Here is a 9,340-nt window from a genome sequence, read left to right as displayed (position 1 = left end):
CCAATCACAGCCAACCACTTGCTGTTCCTGGTAAATAATACTTGCAGTTCCTGTCAGATTATATTGTCATTCTCACATGTGATCCCACAGCAATTTTACCTCTATCCTTCTTATGTTATTTTTACATTTCACAGTTACATATTTTATGTTTTTATATTACTATATTATACTTTACCCATTGCATTAGGTACTCTCAGAGGTCATTGCTTATACAATGTAGCTCAGAGATATCTCTGAGCATACATATCTCTGAGCTTCTTGAATGCCTCTGACTGCTTCTTGAATGGATGAATAAATACATAAATAGATGAATGAATGAATTTACCTACTTTGCCCATGTCTGTGAAAAGGGGATTACAGTGAATGTCAGAGTGTTAATGTGAGCAGCAATTGTGATCTACTGACTAATAATGGAAATAATTATTCAAAGTGGATAATCACTGAAGTCATTATACTTTACCTCCCTCTCTGTGTTTTCTGGCAGCGAGGATGGTATGAAGGCACAGCTACAGAGGTCTTAAGGGGAAAACAGCCATAGAAAACCCAGGTTTACAGTCTTACCGAAGCAGCAGTTTTGGTTTTGGTTTCTCAGGCCTGAAAAATTGTTGACTGTTATTCCCTGAAGTCACAGTCTTTTCCTGGATCTTACCGTTCACTGAGGCCTCCTCCATGTCCAGGGACACCTGGAAAATAGGCTAGAAACCTAAAGAAGAGAAACAAGAGGAGGAATTACTAAAACCTCCCATGACCCTGCTGGGGGATAAGAGGTTTATAGGAGATGATTCAGGAGCTTCACAGTCTCAAGGAAGACTACCCTTCCCCCGAAACATACTGCCATAAGGGTCCTGGATCCCCCACCCTTCCTTTCTGCTAGTGTTATCTTCTAAATCCCCGCTAGCCTGTATACATGGCTACCGAAAAAATGAGGGAACATATAAATAAATGGGATAGACAGGATGAGTAGAGCTTTAACTCATCAAAGACATAAAGAAAATTCCTGGTATGAGGCAAAAGGATTAAGCTGAAGGCTTGGAGCTATTTCTTTACCTATGGAAACTGATGCAGCATCAGGCTAGGAAACCCAGAACCTGCAGTGCCTTTCTTCATAATAAATACAGCAGAAGCCTTTCCTTAGGTATTCATCCTCTGAGTCTGGGGTGAGGATACCTGCTCTTCTCAGAAACCTCTGTGAACACAGCTAAGAGCTAGAGTGTAGGGAGAAGTCACCACCCCAACCCTGGGGAGTCCCCTGTTTATTCGGGGATGTGGACATGAGAGGAAGCACAACACTCCTAGAAACAATTAAATAACCACGTGTCTTGTAGACACTGCCAAACTTTAGTAAAAAGAGGCAGGGTCATCTCAGCTTCATTTACCATGACCCTCCCCTCTCAGGTTATATCAGATTGAGTTTCAGTAATAAACTTATGAAATCAAATGTGTCTTCTTATAACCAAGATCCAGAGAAACTTGCCAGAGGATAAGCAGAGAAGTAAGTCTGAACAAAGGAGGTTTTGCCTGTGTGTGGGAAGTGTAAGAAGAATACAAAGTATCCATCCATCCAATAGAAGTTGCAATTGGTTATTTCCTTTGGTAGTATCACATAAGGAGAGTTTTCTCTTTTATGTGAATCATTAATTTTCACCAAAAATGTCTTCAGAAAGACAACCTTCATGACAAAGCATTGGAGGGAAAAATAATTGTGCATCCTGGAGATATCCATTCATTTACCTGCAATGCAATGATAGGCACCTGAAGTGCCTAGCATCCAGCATAGACTGCAGATTCTCAAATCTGGGAGGGGATGGGACCACAGAACACGTCTTGAGGGACTATCACTCAGCAGCAGAACAGCATCTATCAAAAGTGTTAGACTCAATTTTGAGACAGGCTGTCTCACTTCCAGCAATACATAAGTCAATATAGAAGAAAAAAAAAAGAAAAGAAAAACTGAGTTCAATCAAATAGCAAATGCAGAAGAAATCATGGTATTTTTCAATATTCTTGAAATTACATTGGCAATCCTAAAGTGCTCCAGAGGTCTGCATCAAGCACACCCAGAGTAACACAGTGGCCATCATTAGGCTCTGAAGAACTGTCAATGCAGTTCCTGTGGTGAAGAATATTCCCATTTCGAATGTAATGAAGGCAGACACCAACATAAATCCCAGTCCTTCCTGAAGAAGAAATGTGGCTTCGATAAATGCATATTATTTCATTAGTCAAAAATAATTGGGCATATGTTTAATGTGGTACCTCCATGTCCTCCTACCATGCAATCAGATGGCATGTCTTACATTAAAGAATTTCCTTAGATTCAAGAAAATACAGTATAGTATTTGAGGATCGACTCTGGGCCAGGCTCTGTGTAAGACACCAGGACCAACCATGGTTCTGACCTCAAGAGGCTCCCAGGCCTCTGAAGAGATAGGTGCATTAACAGGCCATCTGAGAACTGTGTAGCAGGGGCTTGAATGCAGATACTTAGATGGTCTTCGGGAGCACCCTGCTGGGACACTGGTGGTATCTGTGGAAGCTCATGTCTAAGCCAAGTTTGGAGGCAAGGAGTTGGCCCAAGCGAGGAGATAAGAGGATTACAGACAGAGGGAACAGGAGATGGAAATGTCTAAGGAAGAGAGACTGCAGTGCTTTAGGGGAAGTACCAGGAGTTTCATTTGTCTGGAGGCCTGGGCAGCAGGAGTCCGGGGAATGACATTAGAGCAGTAAGTGGAGTTCAGATCATGAAGGCCTAGAAGGTTGTGTGGGACTTTATCCTGCAGGCAGTGAGTGGGAAGCCACTGAAGTATTACAGCAGAGGGATGATGGGCATAGATTCACAAATTTAACAAGGGCTCAAGGTGTCAGTGAGGAGGCTACTGCAACAAATGGGAACTGATGGTGGAACCAGTGTGGTGACACCAGGGCTGGAGAAAACAGTGTGGGCTCACAGGAACATTGAGGAGGTAAAATCCATCAGCACTGGAGCTTGATAGGGTATGGGGGCACAGTGGTATAATGAGCCCTTGAGGAATGGGGATCAAGAAGGGCCTTGCACGAAGATAAAGAGGAACATGTATGGGGGGACAGTTTGGGTTTCAAACTTGTCTGACCTGTGGCTTGATCTCTATGCACTCAGCCAGCTTGTACTGAGCAACACCTAGCGGGGGTGGGGGGTGCTATGTGCTTGTCACATGAAGGGAAGATATAGTTCCTCACAGAGTCCTCAGGCTTGCAGAAAGCACAGTCCAGGGACTCAACTTTCTCCTGCCAAGCTGACCTCAACTGGCCATCTCTGCTGTGTATCCATCTCTCTGAGGTCATTCCCTCGCACTTCTTCATTCTGGCTTGCTCTTGCTATGAGCTTCCATGTCTTGTTAGTGGGTCCTGAGAGTAGGCAGTTTGAAAGAAAGGAAGCTTCTGCTGCTTCATAATTAATATGCTCAGCATTTTTCCCAAGACCCTCCCTTCAGTCCTGGACTGTAGGTAGCAATTCTAGAATGGGGACCTCCAGATTTCCTAGTCCTGGCAACCAGACTCTCCTCCCCTGCTCTGTTCATCCCAACAATTAGAAAGCTTACACCATATATGTGTGTGCATGTGTGTGCATGCACACACACACCCACGTGCGTACACCCACCCACACACACACACACACGTACACACACACACCACAGCGAGGATACAGCTTTTCCTCTGAAACTGAGGACAACTTCGATTGATGTATTTCCTGTTTACTCAGCACCCTCTTTCCTTGCTCCCTATTTTGGAATCTCCAAGGATCACAGATTTGTAAGGACCTTGTATAACCTAAATCAAACTCTTTCATCTGAAAGTGAACAACAGAAACTGATAAGAAGCCCACCCCCATCTCTGCCCCAATCCCCTTTGTCTCCCAAGCCAATGTATTTTCCCCAATCTATAGATCATGTCCATGTTTCTTTCTCCTCCCAGGGCCAAAATGATGGAGAGGTGTTCCTGGGTGTTCTCCACTGATTATGTTGGCTCAGCCTTATATACCTGGTAATAGGGCCCCTTCCCAATTCCATTGCAGGCACAGTGCTGGCCAGAGAGCCACCCTGCAGATGGGCTTTGAAGCCTTTGGACAAACTGCTACAGGAAAAGAAGATGACTCATGCTGCTTGGCTGCCACAGGAGCTACAGCAAGCTCACAGGGGCCAGCCCCACGAATTTGGCTGGACTAGATCCCTGGTTCCCCCTTGGTCTCTCTTTTGCCCTCTTCCCATGCCTTGCCTTCTTTGTCTCTCCCACATCATGCCCCACAACACTGCTGCTAACACAAGGCTTCCTGCCTTTCTCCCTCTGGCCTAGGTAAGGTCTGTGGTGCTTAGGGGAGCTCTGCAGACAGGACAGCTGCCCCTCCAGTGAAAGCCATCTTCATAAGAGCAGCCATCAAGGGCAAAGCACATTGCCCCTCAAAGGTGTGTGGAACTTTTCTGAAATAGTTCTTTTCCAAGCATTAATTAAGGGGATCTGGCAAGGGGCTCCTCCTCTCTAAGATGCAATCTGAGCTTCTTCATCAGTAGATGGGATGATTGAAGAAGGTTCCGAAGTGTAGAACAAGAACTGTCTCTGCAGAGAGAGGCAAAGACGAGGAGGCAGGGGTGCCAATGCGCACAGGCACCCTACATGGCCAAATCTGAGCTCGTTCTCCAGCAGGAGCCTTAGTTTTCAGAACAGAGTCCCTCACAATGGGATCTGGGCTTCAGGGAGTATTTCCTATATCAAGATGTCTTTACACAACACAATTTGGAAATGGCCTAGAATGAAATTAAATGGCAGTTTGGTTACATTTTAATTACCAGAGGAAGATCAAGATGTTGCTATGATTATAACAAAGGAATCTATATTTATCATCTTGTGGGGTTTTGCATCGGAGATACAGTGATCTTACTGCAAGGCACCCAATTTATTCATAAAGCCATAGCAAGGCATGGCAACTGTGAGTCATTCATGTGTGTCTCCCTCCTGCCTCTGAGTCAGGAGACAGGCCTAGTGGACAGAATTCTCTGGGTCAAGCCTTGGTCTAGAAGATTTGGAAGGAGCCCTGAATCCACCCCCTAGCAGTGGAGGATGAGGTGGGGTAGAATCACTTCATACCCAGCTTTCCATGAGGACAGAGGGACTGGGTTGTCCATCACTGCTAAATAAAGAAGAGGAACAAGCAAGCCCCTGAGAGAGAGCCCACAGTGCTGACAGGAAAGACAAAGGCCCATACAGGCTTTTCCAGGGCTTGGGCGAAAGGAAGCTTCAAAGTTCTTTAAATTTCCTCGCCTGTGCCCACGTGTGACTCGTGATTGAAAACGCCTGTCATTGAATAGGCATTCATAAAACGCCTACAGCCCTCCTGGCTATAGACCAGAAAAGGGTGGGAGGGTGGGGAATGCACTTACAAAGGTGGTAAATGCCACCCAACAGGGCATACCAGGAAAGCTAAGATGAGCAGAATCTCAGAGATCCTGGGGCTGTGCCATGGGCCCAGTGAACCAACCAGTGCCACTGCCGGTTCCAGCCCTGGAGCAAGGTACTTAGGAAATAGCTGAGAGAACAAGTATCCTCACCTTCGCATAGCTGCACAGCTTGCAGTGGGATGACAGTTGGCTAATAAGAGGGGACTCAGCCACCAAGGAGCCTAACCCCCACTTATAATGTATATTATATTCCTTAGCAGTGCTGGAGCCCACCCAGACCAATTGTGCTCATCTCTTCCAATTCCAAGACAAGTGACTTCACTGCAAGCTCAAAATCAGTCATGGCAGGAGTATTTACTCCACTGAAACCAGCACACACTAGGCTCCAAAGCTTTTTTTTTTTTTTTTCTTGAGGTGATAAACACTTACCAGCACACTATCATACCCCCAAGTCTGAATGGCTAGAATAAAGTGAATTCTGGTTGTCTCTAACCTATTCTTAAACTGATTCTAACACTTCATGCCTTTAGGCCAGCAAAGTACTCTGTTAAGTCAGAAGTGATCTAAAAATATGTCCACCTGCCCCCCAAGACATGAAGGAAACATGCCACCTCTCCTAAGGATGTGGCTTCCTGCCCATGTTGGGGGGACCAAGAATAAATGTGAGTGATCACAAAAGTGAACTTTCTCTCTCTCTCTCTCTCTCTCTCTCTCTCTCTCTCTCTCTCACACACACACACACACACACATACCACATATTTATTGAGTACTTTACCTTATTACATTGTTCAGCTTTTTTAGAATTTAAGAAATAAATACTTGTTTTTTGCTCATTGTATAGGCGAGGAAGCTGAATCTCAGAGAGCTCTAAGTGTACAGTCCTAGTTCCATACCTAGAGCCAGAATCATCCAACACTGTGGGGTTCTAACCTCAGGAGCTCCCTGGGAATCACTGTGAGGGCCTCAGGGTACCCCCAAAAAAGATTATGGCAGAACACTTCTTTTAGAGGCCACTGACACCATGTTATTGAATGACAATGACTCTCCCAGGGCTGGGCCCTCAGGGCTGCTGCCCCACAAACAGACTCCTCTTGGTCTCTGGGGTGGGAGGAGTCACCCACAAGGTGACAACAGAACAAAGGTCAAATGTCATCAGGCTGAGCTAGGTACACTTCTCAAGGGGTAGCTGCCTCTTTGTGGGGCCAGAGACTGGGCAACTGGACTGGAAGACTCAATTTGCCAAACAGCTGGCTGCACTAATGAGGATACAAGCATTCCCCCTTAGCCAGCCAAGAAATTGTTGAGAGCTGCCTGAGTCCCCAAAGCAGCAACCTCTCTGATCTGGGTCAGGGAGCAAAAGAAAGCATAGCAGGTTGGAGTTAGAAGGCCATATCTGCATCCCTTGGAAGCCTCTGAATAAGGAAAGGATTGAACTGGATGTCCCTGAGTCCCCTTCTAACTCACACTTTGTTGCTCAGATTCCTCCTACTTCCTGTACCCCTATCATCAGGCTCAGGAGACAAGGCCCAAGAGAATGAATCCTTTGCTGCCTTAGGCACTGGCAGCTTTCCTTCTCTCCCTCCTTGGACTCCTGCCCATGGACAGGTACAGGTCCCACCCCCTAGATGCGATTAAGCCATCTGAAACCATTCACCAGAATTATTGGCTAAAGCATGCTAAGCAGGCATAGGAAACTGAACACTTAAGACATCCAGGGTGACAGGAGACAACAGGCTGTCTGATCTGTTGTTTAGCAATAGATTGTAATTCTAAACACGATGTTCATTATTCCACTGTGTGGATTCTAATTAACTGTCAGGAATGCATTGTTGAGGGGATGATGGATTATGCTGGGGAAAGTATTAATACAGCTCATTCACTTCTGCCCATGTGCATCCTGAGCCCAGAGCAACTGACTTTGGAGACACTGAGCTGAAATGAGATGGCCACTCCATGCCTAATGGTGAGAAGGTCATTAGCACCACCACAGCTGCACTGACAGAAGTCACAGCCTCCAGTCCTTTTAGGTCCTACAATCACAGCAGATGTAAGGGTAGCATCACATGATGGCCCACTGAGTCATAAAGGATGCCTATGGCCTGAAGCAATGGGCCAGGCAGTGAAATGGAAATTATGTGGGATAGATATAAGGGTCTGTACATGGTGGTGAGAAGGTGTGGGGTTTACAATGAAAGTCACTAAGTAGAGTCAATCTGCCACCCAGTAAGCAGATGCAAAAATAGTCTGCATTAAGAAAGTTTCTCTCTATGTATAACTCCAAAAGGCTGTCTGCCTCCTCTGTTTCACATTGGTCATACTGTTCAACTCCACCTAAAATACGTTCAAAGATTATATTAGTCTGGATTCTCCATAGAAAGAGAACCAATAGGGGAGAGTAAGGTTTTCTTTTAAGGAATTGGCTCATATGAATTTAGGGCACAGCAAGTCCAAAATCAATAGGGCAGGCCAGCAGGTTGGAAATTCAGGTGAGATTGATATGACAGTCTGGAAGCAAAATTACTTCTTCCTCAGGAAAACTCAGTTTTTGGTCTTTAGGCCTTCAACTGATTTCATCAGGCCTCCCCAACTCCCACATTATGGAAGATAATCTATTTTACTTTATTATGGTAAACTATTGTCTACAAAATACTTCCACAGCAACATCTATACTAACATTTAAACAACTGGACACCACATCCTAACCAAGTAGACACAAAAAATTAACCATAACAAAGAATCATTGTCAAATCAAACCAACTCATCCAAAGGAAAGGAAACACAATTACATCACCATGCCATATGAGAATTACTTAAAGGAACCACAAATATTTGTGATTTACATACTGCTATATTTCACTAAATGTAACACATTAACAATTGTATTTTTATGTACTATTTATTTTTCTAATTTTTAATGTTTATTTATTTTTGAGAGGCAGAGAGAGACAGAGCGTGGGCAGGGGAGGGGCAGAGAGAGAGAGGGAGACACACAATCTGAAGTAGGCTCCAGGCTCTGAGCTGTCAGCACAGAGCCCGACACGGGGCTCAAACTCACAAGCCATGAGGTCATGACCCAAACTGAAGTCAGATGCTTAACTGACTGAGCCATGTAGGTGTGCTTTATGTACTATTTATTAAGAAAGAAGGGACTACCAATTAAATCTGGACACAATGCATTCTTACAACATAATTTTTACTTTATATTTGTTCAAAGAGTTGTTTGGGCTTATTTTGGCTGTGTCTTTTATTATGTATTGCTCTTTTACATTTGTAGAAAGAAAAACAGCAAATATATTGAGTAAAATATTCTTAAAACTGTTTCCCATTCAGAATCTAACTCTTCTGAATCAGTTTTGATTCAAAGCTGGTAATGTTCAGGTTTTTCCACATGATACCATCTGTGCCATCACAAGCTTAGCTGATGCAACATTTTTAAAGGAAACTATATAAGAACTAAAAAAGCTTTGGGAGCTCTTAAGCAGGTTTTGAAATTATGTAGACTAACCAACTTTGACTCTTATTTTAGGAAGATTGCTAAACATTCCTGATTCACTATGCCCCACAACAATTTTGTCCCTGTGCATTAGAAAAGTCCACCTATATTGTCCCCTGGGTGGTTTTCTAGGCCAGTGACAGCAGTCTGCAGGTTTGGAGGCTGGAGCTTCAGACCTTTGTACATATGCAGGCAACAAACACGGTGTCATAATTCACCTAGCTGAAGCCACCATGAGAAGTTGTGATGTATTCCTATGGCAGAGGTGTTGAAAACTGGGGGCAAATGTGCCTTTAAAATCAATGAACACATTCGCATCAAGTAATTACAGTGCTCTTGCAGTGTGGCAGAGTCACTGGCCCATAAGCCCACACCTTGCTGTATCTAGTCCGCACAACAACTGTATCAAGTTGGCATT

This window comes from Panthera leo, chromosome D1 (assembly GCF_018350215.1).
Source record: "Panthera leo isolate Ple1 chromosome D1, P.leo_Ple1_pat1.1, whole genome shotgun sequence".
NCBI lineage: Eukaryota > Metazoa > Chordata > Mammalia > Carnivora > Felidae > Panthera > Panthera leo.
Note: the sequence above shows the minus strand (reverse complement) of the source record.